Genomic DNA, 27,179 nt, shown 5'->3' on the forward strand with positions numbered 1-27,179 from the left:
TGTCATCTCGAAGTATGTGCGTTAGAATATTTCCCGTGGTGAATGACTCATATTAATATTTGTGTCTTTGGGTGTTGTGCCAACTTCTCTATGTCTCGCAGACAATCGTGTGAGACGGAATTCGGTAGTATTGTGGTTTTCAAAGACATCCTAGTAAGGCAAGGAATGCCATTCAACATTCTTCCTCGCTAATGTTACCGGCGTGTGTTTTAACCTACTGCGGCAAGTCGCGGGCCTTGTAGTGGAGGGCGCTGGGGACTGCAGCCAGGGTCTTTTGAAGCCACGACACTCCAGCTGCGACTGCGAACCTTTATTTTATTTTTTACGAGCCGGTGAAAAAGTTAAGTAGAGCTACAGAAAACTGCGATTTTGGCCTAAAATCGTCGTGATTTAAGCTTTTGTTTAACGACATATACTCCTGTGCTGCGATTAGTGACTTAGCAGGCAAAGTTAGGAATTTATCCCTTAAAGTGACAATGGACGAATTGAACACCAATTGCAGAGATCTGTGCAAGTGATTGATATGATGAAGCAGTTGATTCACCAAGTGCTGTCACAACCTTATATATCTCGTCTCGTCTTTGAATTTCCAGCCCTCCCTCCGGCCTGAAGCAGTCCTACATTTCGACATACATCATCTCCAAGTGGTTCGGGACATTTTGTATAGTCTGTCAACTCCGTTACTCTGGTAAGTCACATTTATTTTCATTTTGTCGTTTAAGTAATCATGTTATTCCATTTATTCGTCTGTATTTAGTTTCTGGAAGTGCTTTAAAAGTTCTTACTGAGTGTAGATATTTGTAATTTTGTAAGAGATAACCTCGTTCTCTGGATCAACGTTTTTAAACGAATCAGACAGACTGTCGACAAGTTGAATGTGTAGAATTCCATGGCTAATAATAATTGAGGCGGCTGTGGTAACTTTCCTCACTTTTTTAATCTTACACGACCGGTTTCAATGCTTACGCATCATTCTCGAGAGCTGTTTTTAAATGAAACTGGTGAAAGACAAAGAGAGGAGATTGAAAAATAGTATATCAGCAACATTTTTTGTAACAAACTGTTACTAAGGTATTACCTTGGGGGTCGGATGCCAAAAGAATTTCAATTGGTTATTTTTTATTATTTTTTATATTGGTCGTATTATTTACTCAAATATTGGACCGGATTTGGTAAAATAAGTACATCTGGAGCGGGATTTGTACTGTCCGCCTTGTTTAAGTACGTACTCTCAATAATCCATGCATATGGATTTAAATTAACCGTTATAATTTTCCCTGAAACCATGTGCTGACAGTATTTTTATATGAGGGGGTGCGAAGCCAAGGGGTACAAGTGATTTATTTCTTGTCGAAGTTTGGTAAAGTTAATTTTTAAAAGAAATGCACTAAAACTTGGATGCCAAGGGATTCGAGTGAGTGTATATTCTGGGCTGGCATCGAGTAGAAAATCAAATACACTACTAAATATATAGTTCAACTCGTTTGTTTTCTTTGCGTGATATCTGCACATAACTCTGTTTAAAAAAGAAATCATTTGTTCCCCTTGGCTTCTCACCCACTCCTATACTAAGTATTTTTGTTGAAAGTTATTCATCTCACTTGTTGAGAGATGGCCAGAACGATGGTTAGGATCACCAAGCTCTCTTCTCGAATTGTTTGAATGTCCAGTACGCAGTAATTACATAATACTTTAGAGATGAATAATGAATTTGTACAAGAAATATTAACGGATAGGTTCACTCGAATTTAATGTAAAATGATGACAGCTGTAACGTAAGTTTCATGGCAGGGGAATACTGAACGGAGAGGGGAAGTTAAAAACCGTGTTCGGGGTGAGATTGTGGGGTAAGCGAGAGACAGAATGGGAACTTGGAAAATGGAAAAAATGAATGGGTCTTACCCCGAATGGAAGAAGAAAGTCAAAGTTGGGAGGGAAGACAGGGGGAAGACAGGTTTCTGCAAAACACTCCACCTTAGCTGGTAGAAAACTTAGATTGAATTCGCAAAAAAGTTATCATACCGCTAATTTATCTCATCTGCTAAAATATGAAAAGCAATCAGTGCTTTGAAATGTGAGGGTATTGCGGACCTCCGTCACGGAAATTCAAGCAGTAAGAAGGCTTGCACTTAATTACCGATTTTCTTTTCGCTCTATTGTATGCCCTATATTTGTACAAAAACAATTGTTTACTTCGTATTATAAATGATTAAGCAAGGTCAAAACTTATCATGACTCATGAAAGTCAATCAGGAACAGTTCAGTTGGCATAGCCTACCCTGTCTAACGCTTGCTGTAGAAGACTCACCAATGTAAATGCAGTACCAAGCATCATTCGTGTGAATCATAAATATTCTAGTACAGTGGCGGAAAAAATTAACGCAAAGCTCGTTGGCGTCTGAGAGCGGCCAGTTGAGGAACTACTTGTCTACCAAAATTTTGCCCTCGTAATGCTCTCATACAACCGGGAGTTTTAAAAGCAATATATCCCTTATACCGGGGAAATAATCATACCCGTCGCATTATCACAAGGCGCAAAAGATCCAGCTACGAATTCTTCGCCATATTCTCCGAAGTATGCTTCGCCCTCGACTCACCTACAATGGAATCCACTCTCGTCGGGACATAGTGGACACAGCCGACATATTGGGCATTGAGACTGCCCTAACACCCAATCGTTCGGGTGGTGTAGTGGGTAAAGGCTTCATGCTTCGAATCAGGGGTTCCACGGATCGAGCCCCAGTGACGGATGACTTGATGCTGCTCACAAACACACTGTAAATATTTTTCTGATCTTAAAACTTCGCAATATCTATAAATAGGTCCATAGGACGTTGCATGGCTATTGAATTCTTACGCGCTTATTTATTTGTTGAAATTCAACCACCATATTGCATAACCATTTGGGCAGTTGACTGTGGAGTGAATTTTGACTACCATTTCCGCGTCGTCCAGCACCGCTTCAAGGCCCCTAACCATTTGCTGCATGTGCAATGTGTCACGGCTTGCTACTCCTCCCTCATTTCAAGGGAAAATTCCTCGGAAGTTCTGCAGAGCTGAGCGAAGGAAGAACATCAAGCCGCCCAAACTCAATAGTTCTCAATCGGGTAATTTTTGGCGTCTGCGCATGTATTTCATCAGAAACATCCAATCCAATTCAGTCGTCTTTTTAATTATACCTTCCCTTACGACTTACCCCACCATATGCTGCTTCCCACCCACACTCTGCCTTTTATTCCTGTTCAATATCACGGCTTCCACATTTACCTCACTGCCAGCGAAATAAACCCCATTCCCCTTTCTTCCAGAAAAATCTAAATTTACATCGCAGATTATTTTCTTATCTTCCGTTTGTATAGGTCAATGCCTGCGATGAGAATCTATAGGGCATTTTAAGCATCCGCTGTAAGGACGGTAGAGAAAGCAATTGCGTTATGTGTGTGCTTGAGCGATTTATCGTGATGAAACGATTTAACTCTCTTTCTTTTGCTGGAACATGTAGACGTATATTCGTGGCTTATTGAACGGCACAGGTAAGGTCGCCTTGTCCGAGAAATAGCCTCCCATTGAGCCAATCCTCTTACGCTTTCAATCTGTCTTAGACCTCCAAGAACTCCGCGATATGATCTAATGAAGTCGTTGCCTTTGTTCTCGGGTGAAGCTTGAGGTACAAATGGCGTAATTAAGTGGCGATGGAATTAATTGTGGGTAATTACGTTTCGTTTTCACGCACATTTGGTCGTTCGTAGCGGTTATGGGTGATTTTTTTACTCTTCGTAGGTGTATCATAGATTTTTATCGAAGACAAGAAGTGATATATTTATGGCTGCTCATCTTATTTGCCTCATTCTAAGCGTTGCAAAGGGGACCTACGTGTGGTACATTTCTTGTGGGAAATGCAGAAAACATAATGATTTTCTCCCTATTTTCCCCGGAATAATTTTTCGTTTCCGTCCAGTCCTACAAGGTTTTCACCGTTAAAATATTAATACAATAACCAGCAGGGAATGCTTGTGAATTTTAATCTTAGGAGATATTCTATCCTATTGAAATAATAATTTGTTGAGTTAAAATCCACGGGATTTTTGTTGCATTAGATGAATTGCATTTGTTGCAGGGTGAAGCTTTTGGTAGATTATTAGACCCACACATACCTGGAACATCCCTTATGTCTTCTTTTTGATGTCGTATTTTTTAGCTTGGCTTTTATGTCCTGCACCTAAAATTCTTTTTCTCTCCTATTCGCCTGCTTAATATAGACTTCTTCCGTTTCCTCGCATATGACGTTCATTTCGGTTCTAAAAACATAGGTCCGAAATCGAGCATATTTTTCAGGACGCTGACGTGGTCATGGGGACAGACAGTTGGCTTACGGAAGATATTAGCGAAAGCGAAGTTTTTCCTCTAGAGTATAAAATTTACAGATGCGATCTACGCAATAGAACAGGTAGCGGAGTTTTTATAGCAGTTAAATTACATTTACACAGCGCCACCCACGAAATAATTGACAACGAAATAGAAAGCGTATGGTGTACAATTAAACAACGAAACAAAAGGAGTTTTCATATTTGCTCTTTTTATAGACCGCCGAACTCCGAAGTCGATATTATGTACCTTCTAGAAAATCAAATATCCGCATTTACTCAGGGAGATAGTAAAAGTGTAATAGTAATCGGGGGAGATTTTAATCTTCCATCCATAAACTGGGATACTTACACTGTAAAACCGAATTCAAGGAATAGTGAAATCAGCGAGGTATTACTCAACATACTTGCAAATCAATCTCCCGCCCAAGTAGTTGACAAGCCTACGAGACGAAATAAGATATTAGACCTTATAGCAGTAAGCCATCCTAAGTTGATAAAACAACTCGATATTATTGACGGTATAAGCGATCACAGAGTGATATTTGCAACGTTAAAAATTGGTGTAGCGTCAGTCGTATAACCTGGACGCAATATTTATTTATTTGATAAATGCAACTTAACAAAATTTGGCGAGATTCTTAATGACTCCTGCAAAAAATTTGTAGTTACATCGAAGGACCAAAGCACAGACGTAACATGGAAACACTTCTTAGAAATTCTGCGCCAAGGAATCAACGAACATATTCCGCAAAAATTGAAATGTGATAATAAGGAACCTCGCTGGTACAACAACGACGTGAGAAGGGAACTTAGGAAACAGAGAAAACTATACAACTTGTACAGAAAGTCCATTACGACACGTAATAAATTGAAGGAACCTGAAGCTTAAGAAAGTTACGCTGCACAACTCTCAGTAACCAAGAACGACCTGCAATCTGAACAATTTTTTTTGTCGACCTCGGGGGCATTGGAGTAAAATTCTCACGTGTCAAATCTAAGGACAAAGGTCCGAATCTTGGCTGCGTAAATTGCCAGTTTTCCACGTCATACGAGTATGTGATCGTCCATTGTTATAAGTTGCCAACTATCCCGATGTGAAGGACTTATTATGATGTTTTGGGGGATATGTGTATAAATGAAGCAATAAAACCAGTGAAGCTTTAATCTGGGTTTTCATCTGTAACCTACGCGATCAGACAACCAGTAGCCCGAGTACATGGTTGAAAGAGGCTATTTTTTGTTTTCTTACGAAGTGGGAAGTTTGATAAATGATGAAGTTATAGGCGTAAAGCACTGAGTGATGGGATTAAAATTATCATACACACTTCAATCTTTTAACTAAATACCTCATTTCTAGTTATTGGCTCTTCCGTAAAACAATAATTTTACGTTTACAAGAAGAGGGCTATTATATTTTATTTTCTAATTTTAAATGTAATTTTATTTCAGGTCGGCCCAATGATTGCATCGATCTGGTGAAGGAATAGGTGAGTCGCTTTTTTCTCTCATGAAACCCTTAAAATAAGTCAAGCCAAGCGAAGAAGGTTCTCTGATTGATCGTTAATTTTATTTTTACCTCACCACTTCACGCCAGATATATTTATGGCATATTTTACTTTTTTAAACATTTAATTGGCTTTCCAACATCGGCAACTGTATATTGATATCTCCTCAAGCAGTAAAAATAGTAAAAATTATATTGCAGGAATAGAAAGATCAGCAACTTTGCAATTTCCTCATAGTAATTTATTGAGACCGACCATGCTTTGGTCACAGAGTAACATTATCAACTCTGTAAAATCATCCACCTTGATATGTTCCACCTAATGGAAACAGCAAAGTTGTTGATCCTTCTATTCCTGCGATTATGGATTTCCAACAAGTTACGCCCGTGACTATTAATTATGAAAATTATATTATTACATGGTACAAAATATAATTTTTCTACCGTAGTTCAACATGAAGGCGGATCCGTGGTTGGATTGAAAATTATGGAACGTTATTTCTTCTTTATTTATGTGTTGTGATTCGGTCTCTCAGTCTAGCTCATGAGCATCTAGTGATTATCAATTAGGAGCCTAATGGTGGCGCTATGCGGTGATACTGGTTGTACGGTAGAAAAAACGTTTGTTGAAAATGAACCGAAACTCGCCATGAAACAAGATTATTTCGCGTAGTCACGCCTAGTGTGTTTGATTATATGCTTTCATTAACTGCACCAATTCAGCAAACTATGAGGGGAAGAGGGTAGTTTCCTTTATCAAAGAAAACGAAAGGCATTGATTGCGAATCGGTATCCACCATTAGTGTATTCATAATATACAAATTATTTGGTTTTAGAAATCCCAGTTTAGACGAATGGCAACGGTAAATTTTAACCTCATTTGAAAAAGGCCAGATTGGCGATTAACCGCGATTGAGGCGATTCCAATCTACGTGACGTCACTGGGACCTAGTATCTATACGAGTAGATAGGAGTTCCGCACATCAAATATCTCTCTAATAGTCTGAAACTTATCTTTGCCTCTGTTTTTCCTCATTTCTGTCGCTTCATCAAATCGAATAACCCGCAGTGTTATTTTGAATTAATTCCTCCCCATTATACTGTTGAAAATTAGACGCCCGTCTAGTTTACTCCAAAGTTGTGAAATATTTTCATTTTGTACTTGTAAAAACGATAACTATTAGCAATCCCAGGTCCTTATCTATTTGTGAGTATCCTTCTTCATTCTTGAAAGCTTGCAAAACTATATGCTTTACAATTGTGGTCCATTTTCTAACAACATCAAAAATATTAGGACGCAAAATTATCAACAGAGCAGAAGAAAGAATAAAAATTTCGCACGGCGCACAGGATATGACGCAAAATATTACGCCTTCGAGTTCTACCCTTTTTAGTGGCATGAGGTTTTGTTTACCACTCCTCTTTCAGATTGCGTGAACAGATTGAACAGTTGTTAACTTGAAACTAGAACAGTTGTCTTAAGTAATTTGAAAATAAAACTTTTTTCTTTTCATTAAACTTTACTAACTACGAAATTACCGGATTACTGCATCTTTTTCATACTCCCCGAATTGACTCATAAAACTTAAATTTAGTTTCATAAAATTAGGTAGCATCATTTTTTAAGTCCCAGTTTATGATTTGTTAATCTTCCTCGCAGATTTTTGTAATTAACAATCTGGTAATAGGGTGGTTTCTATTATTTTTTCATTGCCTTAATCAAAAGACTATTACTCCTGGAGTACTTATTTCACGCATTTAGATTTTTAAATTGCAATATCTATTTTTCGCGATGAAATAAACCGAAAAAATATTCAAGCGCGCGAACACGTGACGGCTTAGTATGAATGCCGGGATAAAGCCCGTGTGACGTCATTCTGGTTCCCTCTGCCGCCGTGTGAGGTGACCTTGGAGCGAGGGTGTGTGCTTCGCTCCGATGCAGACTTCTAGCAGGTGGCTGAGTACCCTGCTAGCAGGTAACGCTTGGCTTAAATAAGGATCATTATTCCCCTATCAAAGGAAGGAAACTTTCCGAACTTGGGTATTTTTAATGAGTGAATATTAAGAGATGTTTCCCTGAACTCTGTGCCTCATGCATGCATTGGTTATCTCAGACCATGTAAAACTCCTATCTACTCGTATAGAAACTAAGTCCCTGTGACGTCACGTGGAAAGGCATCGCATGGGCGCCAATCTGGCCTTTTTTGAATGAGAATGAAATTGACCGATATCATTCGTCTAAACTGGGATTTCTAAAACCAAATAATGTGGATTTTATGAATACATTAATGGACATGGTGGGTAACGAATCGCAATCAATACCTTTCGTTTTCTTTGATGGAGGAAACTACCCTATTATTTAAAGCAAACTGTCCTTTAATTCTTTTAGTGATAGATGGATAAGGGCATACATGGGGAAGGTTTTAAACTGAAAAATGCAGAGGGATGTATGGCATTTGGCTTTTTCTATTTCGGAGGCAGACCGATAAATCTTTTCTCAGAACGTATCCGATGTCATTCCTCGGAGAATTGAAATCGCCTTGAAGGGAGAACGGAGGTGACGCCTCTGATGGCGACTCGCCTATTTATAGATTAATCACTAATCATTCTGGATGGGATTGCTTGCTTGAGTTTGCTCGGACCACTCCCATCCCGCCTCGATTCCCTTTGTCGCCGTATTTTGTCTTCATTTTTGATTCTTTGCGAAGAAAACAGATGTATGAATAATGTGTTGGTATGTTAGAGCGTAGGTTTCCGCGGCGATGGTCTGATCTCTGCATTTCTCCAGGGTTTTCTTCCGCGTCAGGTTGTTGGTTGATTGACAACAGTTTCGCTGGCTGTCCTGCCAGCGTCTTCAGGTCGAATGTGTCGGCTGTTGGTTTCTGCCTCGCTTATATACTGTAGGCTGGATGGGAGCTGCACTGTGATTGGCTGTCTGACTGGGTGCTTCTCTCTGATTGGCTGTCTCTTTGATGACTGTTTTCCATGCGCTGTGAAGGAAGTATCCGTCTTCTCTATTGAAATTCAAAGGTGTTTTTTTAATTTCTATCGCTTCCCTGATTTGTCTAGGGAAGTAGCGGCACTCCTTAACTAAAAGTTTCTTCTCCTCAAATTTTTTGTCGTGGCCAGGTTCCGACCATACATGTTCGGCGATGGCAGAGAGCTGAAACTGCTTGTTATTGGTCGCCCTTTGATGTTCTTTAATCCTCACATGCATGGAGCGGCAAGTTTCTCCTATGTAGGATTTTCCGCAAGAGCAGGGCACCTTGTATACCCCCTCATACAGTTCTTGGTCGTCAAGGAAGCTATCCTCACACTATCCCTTTCATTGCTGGAACGTCAGAGAGGATCGCCAGAATATTAAAAAAGCATGACGTGGTCACCAGATACAACTGTGTGACCAAGATAAGAGACTTCCTCCCCGGGCCCAAGGATATCATTCCCCAAGAACTGTATGATAAAATGGCTGATGGATGAGGAAGACTTTTTTTTCCCGTTATGACTTATCTTTCCCAGCCCTCTAATGAAATTATCTTCATGAATTGCGAAATTGGGTTTGACAATGAGTTAACCCCATTATGATAGAATAGCGGAGCTATAAATAATAGTTTTTCGGTTGTAATCTATCTTTCCATTTCGTAAACCTAATTCTTTTAATGAAGTGAGAATTCAAATCTGATGGAACGATTCCACTGTCCTAATTTGGGCGGTTTCTTTTAGGCTATGGAGATACTGTATGACTAAAAGGCATTAAATTTGTTTCGCGACGAATCAGACTGAATGATGATGAATAAAATAACTGAGATTTCGTGATTAAATTATATTTTTTAACGTAAGCGTATCGTAACTATATTTTCCTTCACCACTTTTGGAATATCGCTTCATGTTCTTACAATTTTAAAGTTGGAGAAAAATCTCTCATGGAAAAAATAGCGGTAATTTAGAATTACTAAAACCCCCTTTCAAATTTTCTCCATAGTACTCATTCGTTTTTGTAAGTGATCTCTCAAAAGTAAGAAAGTACGCTAACATTCCTTACATCTAATTTTTTTGTTATAAATTTAATGTCAAACATTCTATGATGTCTAGGAACTCCATTTCTGGATTAGGAGAAGGATTGGGTTCAGCAAATATTTTCCTTTTTAACATATGTGTAGTTAATGGGCTCTTTACATATCCGATCGAATTCACAGTTATACCCCTCTGACTCCGCTCATATTTGTTCCATTAAAATCTTCTTATCTTCCGTTCAACGAAGTTGATGGTGTAGTTACCACAGTTTCCCGCGATCAGTAATTTTTCTGGTCTATCATTTGTTTTCTAAGGTTAGAAATTAAATACTAATTTCATTCCACTGCTGTTCCGAAATTCTTGCAATTCATTCGGTTTACCGATTTAAAAATGATTCCAACGTTTTTTTTGTGCTGATACCAGTACTTGTACAATGTTTGTTTGTAATTGTGTTTGTCGCAAATGATGGTGATGTTTAAGACAGAAACCACATTTGTTTGCTACAGTATGTTTTGTCGCAATCTGAAGAATTTCCTCTGAACACAGTTTGACCGAAGAAATGTTATTTAAGTATCATCGGTTTCAATGTCTCGACCACGCTCCTACATTACCATGCTGGTAATAAAGAATTTGTTGATTGAAAAATGTCCGTACCACATAATGAAAGCAATTCCTTGTATAGTGCGCACTTAAGTATCTTTATATAACGTCAATATTTAGTGCTATTATTATAAATAAAAGACACTGTTACTTCCACAGTATATTTATTTTAATCTTTTTTTTTACCGGTTTCGGCTGTTACACCATTACCAAGTACAGAAAATGTTTTATGTACTTTTTAATAGCGTAACAGCCAAAATCGGTCGAAATTAAAAAAAAATATATCGTGGAAGTAACAAAGTGTGTTTTATGCATAATATGGAGCCCTTCCACCACGTGCAACCTCCAAGTTTGCATTTAATTTACTGGAGTATTTAATTCTTGATGGTTCGAAATGTAGCGTGTAAGCGTCAACTAATATGAATTATGCAGGATCGTTAATGGCCTCATGAGTTCGAAAGAGCTCTTCTCCCGATGAGTCGTGTGCTGTGTAATTAGAAAAATAATGTAGTTTTCTAAACGATCAACAAGTGGTAATTTAACATGATTCAACTTGTATTTCGCTCCATATGTTCAGTCACCAGTGAATAGGAACAATGAATGCTATTTAAATGCTCCACTTGCATGTCCTAGTGAACAAGAGTGTAGGAGTTGATTTCATTCTTTAAAACTGTGCAACCGTAAACAGCCGGGAGCTATCAAGCAAAAGAACTACAGGAAAAACTGTTTCTTTTTTTGCCTCTATTTCCTTGAGGTATCTTACCATGCCCTTTTGGGTTGACCCACGTGTAATGAATAATGAAGAAGGCAGTCTATTTGGGGAAATAGTATTTTTTTATTCCTTTTATCCTTTTAAAAGCTCTCGGTCCTTACATTAGCAACTTGACTGGACGTTGTAAATGGAGACTTCATCCCCTTTGAAAAATGTATACCGACGTATAAAGGATACGCCAATTAAGACTTCTCCTACGCGTTTGTTTGCACTGAATAACACGGGAAAAATTCAGCTAATTGGAATTGTTTGCTTAAAAAATATTTTACTTTCATTTACCTCCCGACCAAAACCTGTTACTTAACTTAGTATTATATAAAATGTGTATATTCAGAAAGTTAAGGGGAAAATTGATGATTTCGAGTCAGATAAGTTAATTTTAAAATGTCCAAATATCTGATGCATTAACTTCATCATGAATATAGAATTCATATCAGACAGTTTCTAGCTTTCATGGCTTACCGTTAGTGCATACCATTGTGCTCTTATTTTAAAATATCTAACAGTAGGAATTTTCTGAATGGAATATTTTTGCTCACCAGCCCCTGGTATCTTGTCATGCATTTCCATTTTAATAATATGTTGGGATTCAAAGGCGAATGTTTTTTGAAATACCTATTTAATGAAGAAATATATCTATACTTCACGTTATTACTTCAAACCCAGGATCACCGAGCTACGTAGGTATATTTTAGTCAATCTACATGTTTCACATTTGTCAAATTGTCCTACTCCGGCGTTCACAACTTGTAGGAATCTATGTTATCAGGAGGAAACACCTTATTTGTCAATTCTGTCTCTTGTGAATAAATTTTTATCGATTACATCGTTATTCAAACATTTTTTTCGAAGGGTGAATATATTGTGTGAAAAGGGCTATGGAAATCAAATTTATTTCAATGAATGTTTGAGCAGTTGCTAGTAGTCGAAGAAATCGAGTTTATTTATCTACCTCCCTAATTAATGAAAAAATGATTCGTTGATACAGTCATATTACTTCAGATGAGTGGACCTAACATTGTTTAAATATGCCAATTATATTCTCATTTGACCGTATAGATATTTAGCTGTAAAATTTTGAAGTGCAGGCGGTAGCATTAAATACTTCTTTTAAGGAGGAAAGCTTTAGAGAAGCGAACCAGATATTGCTGAACGAAATGAAAACCATGTGAAGCGGAGCGTAATGGAAAATACAAGTAAACAAGACTAAATTTGCAGTCCTCCATGTCTTTTTGTTTAGATTTCGCGTTAGTGCAAGTTTATTGAAGTTTATTATCACGTATTCCGTGTGTTCGAAACGTTCCTTAAGGTGAAAAATGGTAGATAAGTGATATTTGAAGAACAATTCTTGATGGCTTTTGTAGCGTTAATATGGTGATGTATAAAACTGAACACACTCACCAAGGATGAACTTCACCATGAAAAAATATTTGGCTTAAGCCATCTTCTCGACAGCGGACTTCAGGATGAGTAATAGTACCGATCAAGGTGTTGACGTCACGACTCTTCACTAGAGCACTTGTGACGGAAACAGGGCTCACCAAGCCACTGCCGACAAAATAAACCTTACTCTGTCGCAATTCTGCAACGAATAATTCCAAACCCCTGTACGGAAGAAGTGACTTTGCACGCAGTCACGCGCACGGATGCAAAGTTAAATTCACCGACGGATGAAGTTCGTCTTGAAAAAGATATAGCTTAACCAGGATTTGAATTCGGAACTGACAGGCTTCTGCTGCTTCTGAAAGACATCCAAAAGTACCAACGCTTTGAGAGGATGGCTTGGTGGTTTGATTGGCTGATACTGATCGGGAGATCGAATTCGAATCCTGGTTATCCCTCCGTCTGCCAGATGACAGGCCATTTTAGGGCCAGGAACCAAGCCAGTGGCTTTTACGCCCGATCACCCGGGCAGGGGCTGGAGAGTAAGGAAAAAGGAAAGAAGCGCCACCGCGATAGGAGCCCGACGACGCCTCTGGGAAGGGAAAGGTGCGGAAGGGACGGGACGGGGAAAACACTTCAACGCTATATAAGCGAAGAAGGCCCACTTAATAGCGAAACCAAGCATAAGCATTAATGTTCTAACGACCTTGAAGGACCGTTCTATGAGGTATAATGATCCAGCGATCAAATCCTTAGATGTACTAGAGATACTGTGGGAACGAGACACCAAGGACGGGCTCGCGGGTTACACTCCTAAGGCAGGGATTCTAAGCGCTAGCTTTTTCCCTCTGCCCACAGGAGGGGAAGGACAGGAAGGACAAGGAAGGAAGCGCCGCACAGTGGTCGGAAATCGAAAAACGCCGGACAAAAGTCCGAAATGGCTTTTTTTGAGGTAGACAATTGAAATTTGGCGCAAATACGGGGAAATAGTTGCTGATTTTGAAATAGAAAGTCATTTTTATTAAGTCTCAGCCGTTATGGAGTTACGGAGGCTTAAACATAACGAAATTTCGAAAAACTTGCCATTTATCATTTTTCTTCGAAAATGTAAAAAGTTACGCAGATGGTAGAGCAGTGGATGGATTTTCATGAAATTTTAAACATGTTCATCTGTCATTATAGTTTCTTGCCAGTACTTTGCATAAGTTTCAGACATTTTTGTTGATATTTGTGTGCTGTAATGTATCAAAATGGCGGAAGCTTTTTTCAAGCAAAATTTCACTTAAAGCAGTCATTATCTTTTTTATAAGAAATATGTATGTCGAGATATTTCGCAATAATACTAAGAAAACATATTTAAACGTTTGTCTGCAAAAGGTTTGGGAAAAAGTTTGCGGACCTGAGAGAAAATTCGAATTTTCGACCGCGCGTCGCGGTCCGGCTCCACGCGGCGGACCCCGGTAATATCGATTGCGTGTGATGGTTGAAGTTGTTTGCACCTAAATTCCTCAAATTTGCCTTTTTCAAGCAAAAAACACTTTTGTGGATTCCCTAAGGTTCTATATCGAAGATATTTTGAAAGCAGTATTGGTCATTAGGTCATAAAATGGCGGACATTTTGTTAGGCAAAAGTTAACATAAAGGAGTCATTATCTCTGGTTTTAGAAAAATGTATATCATGATTTTTTGTCAGGGTATTAAGTAAAAATAATTATAAAGTATTCTGCAAAAATCTGTGGAAAAAGTTTGCGACCCTGAGAAAAAATTCCAATTTTCGATCGCGTTTCGCGGCCCGGCTCGGCTCAGCGCGACCTCGAAACTCCGACTCCCCGCACCGACGAATTTCTGAGGACCTTAATGTCCTGTATTCGCCTTACTCAAGACATCCATGCTGTCAATGATAACCAAATGTCATATATTTATTATCATAGAGGGATACTATATCCAGCGCATGTGTTTGTAGACTGTGATGCCTAACTGTGATGAATATGCCTTTCTTCGGTTACTCCACGGAATTTTCCGAGTAATTATGAACTCCTTCAATTCCTGAGTGCACATGAGGGTGTTTTGTTCATACACTCTTTTGTGGAAGGGTGTGGGGTTGGCTGTTTTCCCTTTCCACTCTCTTTGCATTTTCAAACTGCAAGCCGCCAAATCCCTCCGCCTTCATAGCACCATGCGACTGGGTCCCTGAGGGAGTTTTTATGACACCGCGCACCCTTTAACAGTTATAATGGGTTTTCCCTGGGTGGACCATCCCTATCCTATAGAAAATGCATGTTGAGCAGTAGTTTTATCTTGGCATTTGTGGTGAAGTGATGTGGTGAAGTGAATTGGGAGAAATCTGTTCTGATAAAATATTTTTTTACTCGCGATATTGAGTGTGAGTGATAGGAATCCTTACCGAGTTTTTTTCGAAGGTTTACATCAGTGTTTTTTTCCTCAGCAATCCACACCTTATTCGAGGTAAGATATCTGTCCATGTGTTTTTGCCTGGTGTTAGTCATTCGTGCTTTTTCGTCCCAGTTTTCTTACGTCCCTTGAACTATTTTTTACAAACTTTCTTCAATACCGATTTTTCGCCCCTACTTTCTGGCGTTATGTAGCCTATCGTTGTTGAACAATTTGTGGAATGGGTAGATTCCTTCTATTCCATTAATTTTCAGACCTTAGACAAGTTTTTCAGTCCTGATTGGATATGTCTTCCAATTTTATCTCGCGGCTTGATCTCCATAATACATTGATGGGCATAAAGTTCAAATCACCTACTGAAAAAATGGAATATTTGGTGGATTTTCTTGTGCGAAGATTTGATTTAGGTCAATTTGATGACGCTATTAGAAGTCTTCGTGAATTTGTCAGAATAAGCTCTTTGTTGCCCTACTTGCAAAGGTGGAATAGAAGTTCTCGGAATAAAAATACATTTTTAAAGCGAAATAACGCATGGCTCATGGAGTCGATGAACTTTCCTGACACCGTGCGTCAGTATTTGACTAGCACTTCTGCTGAGACTAGTAAGTGCCATCCGGTGAAAACCTTCCTTTTTCATTGAACGACATAATATTTTATTCTTGGGTTATTTACTTTTAAATAATTACTTCCTAAGTTCACTGGGAAGGCCGGAAATAGATTTTAGTGTTTCCTCGGAGAGATCAAAAAGACGTAAGGTCCAAAATATTAAAATGTCTTCCTCTGCTGCGGAGCTCGCATTGGCAACCTCTCTTAGTTTAAGGGAGGAAGGAGATATTGCGGCCGCCGAACTACATTCCGAGGTAACGACAACCACTCCTAGTAGGGCGAGAAGAGTTTTGTCTAAATGGAGAAAAAGGGATAATCCCCAGAGGGAAATGACCCCTGAAGAAGCTGTGTCTCTCGTTATTACAACTGAGCTAACGAAGAGTCAGTACAATACACTGAGACGCTCGGCTCAAAAGTATAGACACAAGCTTTATCCAAGCTACGATAGAGTCCTAAACGCGAAAAGTATGGCATACTCCGAAGGAATCATGGTAACTGAAAACATGTGCGAAGTGAGTCTTCAAACTCTCTTAAATCACACAGCTTCGCGAATTCTGTCATACGTTTCAACTGCTGAAACCTCATATGATGAAGTAGATTGCACACTAGTGTGCAAATATGGATTTGATGGCAGTTCGGGCCATGCCCAATATAAGCAATTGTGGGAACTATCTGACTCATCAGATGAGTATTTATTTATGAGCTCCCTGGTGCCACTTAGGTTACTAGATGACAATACAGGAATGAGATTCACGTGTCTATTTTATCTGTAATTTATCTAATTGGAAGCATTACAGGAATTTTTAGTACCTACTTTTAATATTCCAGGTGAGATATTATGGGCGAATCCTCGGCCATCTTCTATGAGATTTTGCCGACCTATTCGCCTTCAGTGGCTAAAAGAGACTAGAAGTTGCGAAAGCAGAGAGAGATTACATAAAAGAACTGATTGATGGATTGGATAAATTGAATTTTAGGGGTTAATCAGTAGCATTCAATTTGCTATTAACAATGATAAACAGAAAAGTAAGGCCAATTCCAATCTAAAATGCAGTAAATTAATACATGGCTTAAATTATTAATTTATTAATCAATGCGATGAAACGGCGACCGATTAAGGTCTTCAGAAATTCGTCAGTGCGGGGAGTCGGAGTTTCGAGGTCGCGCTGAGCCGAGCCGGGCCGCGAAACGCGATCGAAAATTGGAATTTTTTCTCAGGGTCGCAAACTTTTTCCACAGATTTTTGCAGAATACTTTATAATTATTTTTACTTAATACCCTGACAAAAAATCATGATATACATTTTTCTAAAACCAGAGATAATGACTCCTTTATGTTAACTTTTGCCTAACAAAATGTCCGCCATTTTATGACCTAATGACCAATACTGCTTTCAAAATATCTTCGATATAGAACCTTAGGGAATCCACAAAAGTGTTTTTTGCTTGAAAAAGGCAAATTTGAGGAATTTAGGTGCAAACAACTTCAACCATCACACGCAATCGATATTACCGGGGTCCGCCGCGTGGAGCCGGACCGCGACGCGCGGTCGAAAATTCGAATTTTCTCTCAGGTCCGCAAACTTTTTCCCAAACCTTTTGCAGACAAACGTTTAAATATGTTTTCTTAGTATTATTGCGAAATATCTCGACAAACATATTTCTTATAAAAAAGATAATGACTGCTTTAAGTGAAATTTTGCTTGAAAAAAGCTTCCGCCATTTTGATACATTACAGCACACAAATATCAACAAAAATGTCTGAAACTTATGCAAAGTACTGGCAAGAAACTATAATGACAGATGAACATGTTTAAAATTTCATGAAAATCCATCCACTGCTCTACCATCTGCGTAACTTTTTACATTTTCGAAGAAAAATGATAAATGGCAAGTTTTTCGAAATTTCGTTATGTTTAAGCCTCCGTAACTCCATAACGGCTGAGACTTAATAAAAATGACTTTCTATTTCAAAATCAGCAACTATTTCCCCGTATTTGCGCCAAACTTCAATTGTCTACCTCAAAAAAAGCCATTTCGGACTTTTGTCCGGCGTTTTTCGATTTCCGACCACTGTGCGCCGCCGCGATAGGAGCCCGACGACGCCTCCTGGGAGGGGATAGGAAAGGAAGGGAGGGGACGAGGAATCCCGCACCGTCACAAGGCGGGCGGGTCCTACCATCAGCGAAACCAAGCATAAGCTATTAATGTTCTAACGACCTTGGGGGATTATTCTATGAGGAAGAATAATCCAACGATCAAATCGTTAGATTGTACTCGAGACACAATGGTAACTAAACCCTTGGGCCGGGTTCGCGGGATACACTCCTGAGGCGAGGACTATAAGCGATTAGCTTTTTTCCTCTGCCCCCAGAAGGGGAAGGACGAGAGGGAACAAGAAAAGGAGGCGCCGCCTTGATAGGAGCCCGACGACGCCTCCAAGGAAAGGACGGGGAAGGAAGGAAGGGACGAGGAATCCTGCACCGTCACAAAGGCGGGCAGGTCCTACCACTAACGAAACCAAGCAATACGCAATTAATATGCTACCAATTTTAGTAGATTTTCCTATAAGGAAGAAAAATCTATCGATCAAATCGGTAGATTGTACTCGAGACACAGTGGATTTGAATAAAATAAACAAAATAGCGAATCGTTTAGGGTATCAATCTCATTCGCTTGGTATTAGAACATTCTATCCCTCACGCCATTCTAACACTCTGCATCATACCTTGGCTGTTGCTCTTGTTGCGCTGCCTTTCCAATGCTAATATTCGTTCATGTTTGATTGATCGGTTGTCGTGTAAAAAAAGTTGGCAATGTATTTTCGCATCAATCCCTGAAAACCTCAAGTGTGCGCATCTTTTATGTCATTTTTTATCATCAATATATTTTAGTGCTCGTAATTGGCGAATTAGGGATCATACCTTATAATTGTTTGTTTCTGTTAGATTGCTAAATATTTTTATTTACTGACATTTCACAAGGATTTCCAGAAATATTTATTCTTAAGACAGAGCCATGAAATTGATGAGGTACATTTTTCACAATTTCATTAAAATGCACAGCAATAAGCATATCAACCGTATAATGTTTATTTCGATGACCGTTTCCGAATGTTGAATTTATTGCCCGTGAAACACTGATATAAGATTGTCATTGCTCCAATAATGTTTTTTCGTTGCTAATTACTGTGTTAATGAATACTCAGCCACTGACGCAATCTAATGATGTTCTTCTGTCATAAAATTTGAGCGCAACTGTTGGCGTAACGACTCATGATTTTTCCCACTCTCCACAAATATGGTGTTTTCACAACTTAGTCTCCAGATGATAAAAAATAAATGCTTTTCATCGGAAGAACTCACCTCTGACCGTATTACATCGTCTGTTTGGCGTAATGTACCAACGCGTAGGGAAAAAGGTTGGATACATGAACAGTTCCATTTTTCTAACCATACATATTTATTTCATATCAATACCATCCTCGCACTGGTTGTACTGAATCAACTTAAGCCTTAACCGGTGACGTGCGGTCTTACCCCCCATTAGTGTATTCATAAAAAACAAATTATTTGGTTTTAGAAATACCGGTTTAGACAAATGGCAATGGTCAATTTAATCCTCATTTGAAAAAGGCCAGATTGGCGCCCATGCGATGCCACTCCATGTGACGTCACAGGGACCTTATTTCTACACGAGAGGATAGGAGTTTCACGTCGTCTGGAGTTACCAATGCATGCATGAGGCACAGAGCTCAGGAAAACATGTCTTAATAATCTCCTATAAAAACTGGCTGGTCGGAAAGTTTCTTCGTTTGATAAGATATTAATAATCCTTATTTAACCCTTTCACTGCTCTGGACGTACCTAGTACGTCCGCACGGCAGACTGCTGTGGACGTACTTTTTCTTCGTCCCTGCCATGCGGTCAGCACTTTCGCCGAAGCACTCCGAAGGGTTGCTAATCCGGGACCCGGAATCCTCGACCAGCTCACTCACGTAAAACCGTCTCCTCGACCCTACCAGCGGGGGGCCTCCCTCCCGAAAAGTGACCGCTCTGACTGCAATTTGAAAATCAATCGATTAATCCGATCATCAAAAAATGATTGTTTTCATCGCACTTCTGCCAATCAAGCAATCAATCACGTCTTTGAACCGTGTTTCTGCAATGAAAAATAACGATTTTGTTAACTTTGCTAAAATAGCCATTTTCCCGTTGTCCGCACCCACGCAGACGGTCCTGCGTGGGTGAGCTGGTCGAGGATTGGGTCGCGGATTAGCGACCCTTCGGAGGGTGTACACACCCATCCTGGAAGTACCTGCTCCATGGGCCCACGAAACGCATTTTAACATTTTCGCCACATGTGAGGAGTAGGTTTTCGGAGATTGAACAGCAGCGAAAGGGTTAAGCCAAGCGCTACCAGCTAGCATGGTACTCAGTAACCTGGTAGCATGGTACTCAGCTACCTGCTATCATCCTGCGTCGTATCAGCACTCAAGAGCCTCGCCCCAAGGTCACCTCACTTGCGGCAGCGAGAAGCAGAACGACGTCGCGTGGAGCTTTTCTCAGCATTCATACTTACCCGTCGCGTTTTCGTGCGCTTGGAAATTTTCACTTTTCATTTAATAGCAAAAAATAGAAAGCGTGAAATACGTACTCCAGGAGTAATAATCTTTCGATTTAGGCAATAAAAAATAATAGGAAACCACCCTATTGAACAAAGGATTGCTCGACTGAAAGGAGAAGGTGATTATTTTATGAATAACTTCACAGAGCTGATAAGGCCCTATTGATGAATCAATAAATTCACAGAGGAATGTAAGTCATACGTTAGTTTATTCAGTCTGACCAAGTAATACATTGTTCCACCTTATTGTTAAGTGCAACACAGTTGCAGCCACAATTGGAAAAGAGAGGTTTTTTGTAAAAGACAACACTCGTGTAAACTGAGATTAGTGCCGGACTTTTTTACGTCTATTTTTTGTATAAATGATCTCCTTAATCTAAATGTAAAATTAGTTTTTCCGTGATAGCTTTAGTTTTTGAGACAAAAAAATCGGCGTTTTACGTTACCAGAGTTAAGGGCGCCTATAAGATACAAAACAAATCTACAATGAGTTTATTATTTTTTATATTTTCCAGTAGAATGGAAGAAATACATTTTCCATTAAGATGTCGGGAGCGCGTATTTACAACTGCACTTGTAAAAAATAGCATCCTGTAAAAGAGTAAGTAGCCACTTCTGAAGCCTCGTTCCCGATATTTTGAAGGACTTCGGCATAATTATATCTCGGAAGGTTGGAACAATAATCTGCCATCATTTGCGTACTTCATAGCCATTTGTAGCAGTCTTGCATAGTTTTTATATCCTAATTAAATTTATCACTTTATTCTTCACTCGTATTTGCAAAATTCTGTAAAATGCAGTTCATGAAGCTATGCTAATAGTGAATCTTAATACTCATATTGCCTGTCAGGCTTCCAATATTTTTTATCATCACGCGTACAAACCTTATGTAATAATTGCCTCTGTAACATAAAATTGTGTACAGTATCATCAGACGATCTTCAAGCATTTTTCTCAGCCTCATTCATTAACTTCACGAACTCTATCTAGCTGTCAAATTTGTGGGCCATCAAAAATCCCAGTATTAAGTTTCTCAGAACTAATTTGTGGCATTTTCCCATATTTATCCAGAGCCTTCAACAGCTGCTCCTAAAGGACTTCTTTCTTGAGCAGTGGAGGCAAAGTTATTTTTTGCGGTTTAACCAGATAATTGCTTAGTATGGTTTCTCTACCACAAAATGCTTTATTTCTCATGCCACTCTTTTCTCGACCAGAGGCTATCTCTGTCCTTGCTATCCCAAGCACGTCATAAATTAGGACATTTTGTACGGCTCTTAGTAGTTGAAAGAGAAAGATTTGCAATTTGAATCCACAGAAGTTATCCGTCGATGTTTTTGATAATTCTTCACTGCCACAGCAATGGTACGTATTCTCCTTTCATTTTTGTTGATGTGAAAATAAAACTGAGAAAACTTGTAGACAGTATTAATCACGACTCATTGCAAACTCGGCTTAGAACTGTAAATGAATAGATTGCCATTATCGGAAATGCACTCGGGAAATTTCATTTTCTTCGGGATTTTCTTAACATCACTCACTCACTCACTCACATCACTTTCATAACTCACAGAGTGGAAGACTCTTGAGAACAGTAGGGAAGCAAATAATTTTCTCCTGTTAGATAAAAAGCAATATCTGTTCCATGTTCTAATATATTCCTATAATTTTACCGAAAGATAAGTAATTCAGATGCTGTGTCAGGAAGGTCAAGGTCTCGGGCGAGGGCATTTATGAACCGGTGGTTTTCTGCATCGGTGTGACATCTGGATGCAATAAGTGAACGATTTATTTTTTAATTATTAATTTATAGGTTCCTTTGTTTAATAAAAGGAGTATTTTAGGTTCTATGAAACTGTAGAATTTCATTCCGAATCATATTTTAGTGTTTTTTTTTCTTCCTACAAGGTAGTTAAGTTTTGATATCTGAATGTATAACGAAGTTTGAAATCTATGCTTGGCCCCCTTTCGAACTTCTTCACAAGATTATGTGCCTCCGCAAAATCATTATTAGCTGGCCGCACTCTTCCGTTGTTTCCCTTCCCATCTTTCTTTACCGACGAATATTCCTTCCCCGTAGCCACATGGTGTGGATCAGCTGGCAGTTGGAATTCCGATCCTCCCAACCCGCCTAATGCTACTATCGGCCAATCTAAACCATGACAGTCAGGTCGTATTGGACGGAAACATTTAATTTTAGCGTGCAAAGGAATCTTAAGAATTTGAGTTTAATCAGAAGCGTATTTCACAAGTTCTAAGTTATCCCGACCCTAGGTTTTCTTTAGGGAAATTGAGTTTAATCTCTTTCCAACTTGAGTGTCATACATCAGTTTCTATCATCGCATTCGATATCCTTAAAATGTAAACATTAATTAAGAAATGAGATGATATAAATCTTTTCGTGTTAAGTGTGACAAAAGGACTGAAATAAGAATATTTTCGGAAGAATCTGTACACAAGGATGTGTGCCAATGATCAGTAACACATGTGTTCACATAAAGGCAGCCTTGTTTGAACATTTAAAATAAATAAAACGTTTAAATATTTACAAACCAATCTGTGCTGTAAATTTGTTCCACTCAAGTGAATCAACAGTAATGAAAGTATATTTGTTTTATTTCTGCAGCAATGTATACATCTTCAGATTTCAGACTCAGTTAGTGATCGGCTTGCAATTTTGCTCATTTATGTAGATCATACGTGAGAATTAAACCAAGTATGGAAAACTATATTGTATTGTGTCTTGGTACTGGATCGGAATCATATCTCAAGGGTAGTGGAATCATATGTGGACCTTATAACAGTAGACGTATGTGTGTTACATGTTCGCCTATTACTACAACACGATGCCCCGTGCCGCTTTTGTGTTGACAACACTTCTCTTCTTGTCATTGAGTTGTGCTTCAATGGTTGGCCAGTGGTTACTATCATTGACCCGCAGGGCGCAATTACATGTAATGAGATAAAACTGTTGGCGCCCGCGACATAACGAAGTTGGAACACGTAGGATCGGCAAATGCTTGATTGCGTAACTTGCTCACCGCAGCCCATCCTCCTTATGCGATTACACTAGCGATTCGATTTCTTGGCCCCCCATTGCGTTCCAACGACGCTCTATCCTCTCGTATCACGTGACAGTGGAAACGAGACACCCAGGGGGGGCTCGCGGGTTGCACTTCTGCGGCAGGGACTGTAAGCGCGGGCTTTTTTCCTCTTCCCGCAGGAGGGCAAGTACTAGAAGGAACAAGGAAGGAGGAGCCGCCGCGATAGGAGCCCGACGACGCCTCCTGGGAGGGGATAGGGAAGGAAGGGAAGGGACGAGGAATCCCGCACCGTCACATAGGCGGCCGGGTCCTACCATCAGCGAAACCAAGCTTACGCAATTAATGTTCTAACGGCCTTGGAGGATTATTCTATGAGGAAGAAAAATCCAACGATCAAATCTTTAGATACCGTGACAGTCTTCCGGCGTGCTTTTGGGCCTACGCCTCGGCTGAGGGCCCCACGGCGCGGCGTCCCCACGGGAGCGCTGGGCCCTCATGCGGCCGGGAACCGCTTCCCCGCACCGCGCCGCGCATCGCCGGGAGTAGACAGTCGCAACCCCCTCACCCCACTCCCCTCCCCCTCCTATCTTCACCACTATTTCCCTCGCAGTTCGGCAGTTCACTCGACCGGCTCCCGCCGCGCGTTACTACTCACTCCACTCCTCCCACCAACCCTCTGAAGTCGAACTCGGACGTGTCTCCCGATCCCCCGCCGAGGGAGACGCATTCGCCGATGACGAGCGACCCTCCGCCGCCGTAGTACCTGATGCCACTCGCCGGCCGGGCGTCGGACGCGCCCGCTTGAAAACCGATTCCTCTGCCGCTGCCGCATTATTTTTTACTTATCCTCTCGAGTCAGTGACTCTGCTACGTAGAGTGTTTTCCCTCCCATCTGACTTCTCCGGGACGTGGTTTTTTTTATGATTACCGCACTGTGAGTTTTCGCCGCTTCGCGTATTGTTGTCGGCCAACAGTGACCGTGGCATCTCTATGCAGCACTGCCAGCTCCTTTCTTCTGACCGTCACTCTTATCTATCGCCTCGTACACTAAATATTGCGAGACAACCACTACTCTGTGTTACTGTCTCGTCAAAGTGTCTCCTTCCATACTACGTCACTTTGCACCTAAGCTTCCCATTTTCCCCTAAACTGGAATGAAGAGTGGATCTGGAAAAATAGGACTGATATCGACTTAGTGGGGAGAGTTAATGACAGCTGTCATCTCGAAGTATGTGCGTTAGAATATTTCCCGTGGTGAATGACTCATATTAATATTTGTGTCTTTGGGTGTTGTGCCAACTTCTCTATGTCTCGCAGACAATCGTGTGAGACGGAATTCGGTAGTATTGTGGTTTTCAAAGACATCCTAGTAAGGCAAGGAATGCCATTCAACATTCTTCCTCGCTAATGTTACCGGCGTGTGTTTTAACCTACTGCGGCAAGTCGCGGGCCTTGTAGTGGAGGGCGCTGGGGACTGCAGCCAGGGTCTTTTGAAGCCACGACACTCCAGCTGCGACTGCGAACCTTTATTTTATTTTTTACGAGCCGGTGAAAAAGTTAAGTAGAGCTACAGAAAACTGCGATTTTGGCCTAAAATCGTCGTGATTTAAGCTTTTGTTTAACGACATATACTCCTGTGCTGCGATTAGTGACTTAGCAGGCAAAGTTAGGAATTTATCCCTTAAAGTGACAATGGACGAATTGAACACCAATTGCAGAGATCTGTGCAAGTGATTGATATGATGAAGCAGTTGATTCACCAAGTGCTGTCACAACCTTATATATCTCGTCTCGTCTTTGAATTTCCAGCCCTCCCTCCGGCCTGAAGCAGTCCTACATTTCGACATACATCATCTCCAAGTGGTTCGGGACATTTTGTATAGTCTGTCAACTCCGTTACTCTGGTAAGTCACATTTATTTTCATTTTGTCGTTTAAGTAATCATGTTATTCCATTTATTCGTCTGTATTTAGTTTCTGGAAGTGCTTTAAAAGTTCTTACTGAGTGTAGATATTTGTAATTTTGTAAGAGATAACCTCGTTCTCTGGATCAACGTTTTTAAACGAATCAGACAGACTGTCGACAAGTTGAATGTGTAGAATTCCATGGCTAATAATAATTGAGGCGGCTGTGGTAACTTTCCTCACTTTTTTAATCTTACACGACCGGTTTCAATGCTTACGCATCATTCTCGAGAGCTGTTTTTAAATGAAACTGGTGAAAGACAAAGAGAGGAGATTGAAAAATAGTATATCAGCAACATTTTTTGTAACAAACTGTTACTAAGGTATTACCTTGGGGGTCGGATGCCAAAAGAATTTCAATTGGTTATTTTTTATTATTTTTTATATTGGTCGTATTATTTACTCAAATATTGGACCGGATTTGGTAAAATAAGTACATCTGGAGCGGGATTTGTACAGTCCGCCTTGTTTAAGTACGTACTCTCAATAATCCATGCATATGGATTTAAATTAACCGTTATAATTTTCCCTGAAACCATGTGCTGACAGTATTTTTATATGAGGGGGTGCGAAGCCAAGGGGTACAAGTGATTTATTTCTTGTCGAAGTTTGGTAAAGTTAATTTTTAAAAGAAATGCACTAAAACTTGGATGCCAAGGGATTCGAGTGAGTGTATATTCTGGGCTGGCATCGAGTAGAAAATCAAATACACTACTAAATATATAGTTCAACTCGTTTGTTTTCTTTGCGTGATATCTGCACATAACTCTGTTTAAAAAAGAAATCATTTGTTCTCCTTGGCTTCTCACCCACTCCTATACTAAGTATTTTTGTTGAAAGTTATTCATCTCACTTGTTGAGAGATGGCCAGAACGATGGTTAGGATCACCAAGCTCTCTTCTCGAATTGTTTGAATGTCCAGTACGCAGTAATTACATAATACTTTAGAGATGAATAATGAATTTGTACAAGAAATATTAACGGATAGGTTCACTCGAATTTAATGTAAAATGATGACAGCTGTAACGTAAGTTTCATGGCAGGGGAATACTGAACGGAGAGGGGAAGTTAAAAACCGTGTTCGGGGTGAGATTGTGGGGTAAGCGAGAGACAGAATGGGAACTTGGAAAATGGAAAAAATGAATGGGTCTTACCCCGAATGGAAGAAGAAAGTCAAAGTTGGGAGGGAAGACAGGGGGAAGACAGGTTTCTGCAAAACACTCCACCTTAGCTGGTAGAAAACTTAGATTAAATTCGCAAAAAAGTTATCATACCGCTAATTTATCTCATCTGCTAAAATATGAAAAGCAATCAGTGCTTTGAAATGTGAGGGTATTGCGGACCTCCGTCACGGAAATTCAAGCAGTAAGAAGGCTTGCACTTAATTACCGATTTTCTTTTCGCTCTATTGTATGCCCTATATTTGTACAAAAACAATTGTTTACTTCGTATTATAAATGATTAAGCAAGGTCAAAACTTATCATGACTCATGAAAGTCAATCAGGAGCAGTTCAGTTGGCATAGCCTACCCTGTCTAACGCTTGCTGTAGAAGACTCACCAATGTAAATGCAGTACCAAGCATCATTCGTGTGAATCATAAATATTCTAGTACAGTGGCGGAAAAAATTAACGCAAAGCTCGTTGGCGTCTGAGAGCGGCCAGTTCAGGAACTACTTGTCTACCAAAATTTTGCCCTCGTAATGCTCTCATACAACCGGGAGTTTTAAAAGCAATATATCCCTTATACCGGGGAAATAATCATACCCGTCGCATTATCACAAGGCGCAAAAGATCCAGCTACGAATTCTTCGCCATATTCTCCGAAGTATGCTTCGCCCTCGACTCACCTACAATGGAATCCACTCTCGTCGGGACATAGTGGACACAGCCGA

General features: G+C 39.9%; 1 long non-coding RNA gene across 1 annotated transcript; it reads left to right on the plus strand.

Moving 5' to 3' along the window:
* LOC124159617 lies at nt 1-25,246 on the plus strand. The gene is made up of 3 exons (XR_006864986.1): nt 1-688; nt 5,817-5,854; nt 25,131-25,246. It is a non-coding gene; the product is annotated as an uncharacterized LOC124159617 (long non-coding RNA).
* Nucleotides 25,247-27,179: the final 1,933 nt, after the last annotated feature.

The sequence above is a fragment of the Ischnura elegans genome, chromosome 5, assembly GCF_921293095.1.
Source record: "Ischnura elegans chromosome 5, ioIscEleg1.1, whole genome shotgun sequence".
NCBI classification, from domain to species: domain Eukaryota; kingdom Metazoa; phylum Arthropoda; class Insecta; order Odonata; family Coenagrionidae; genus Ischnura; species Ischnura elegans.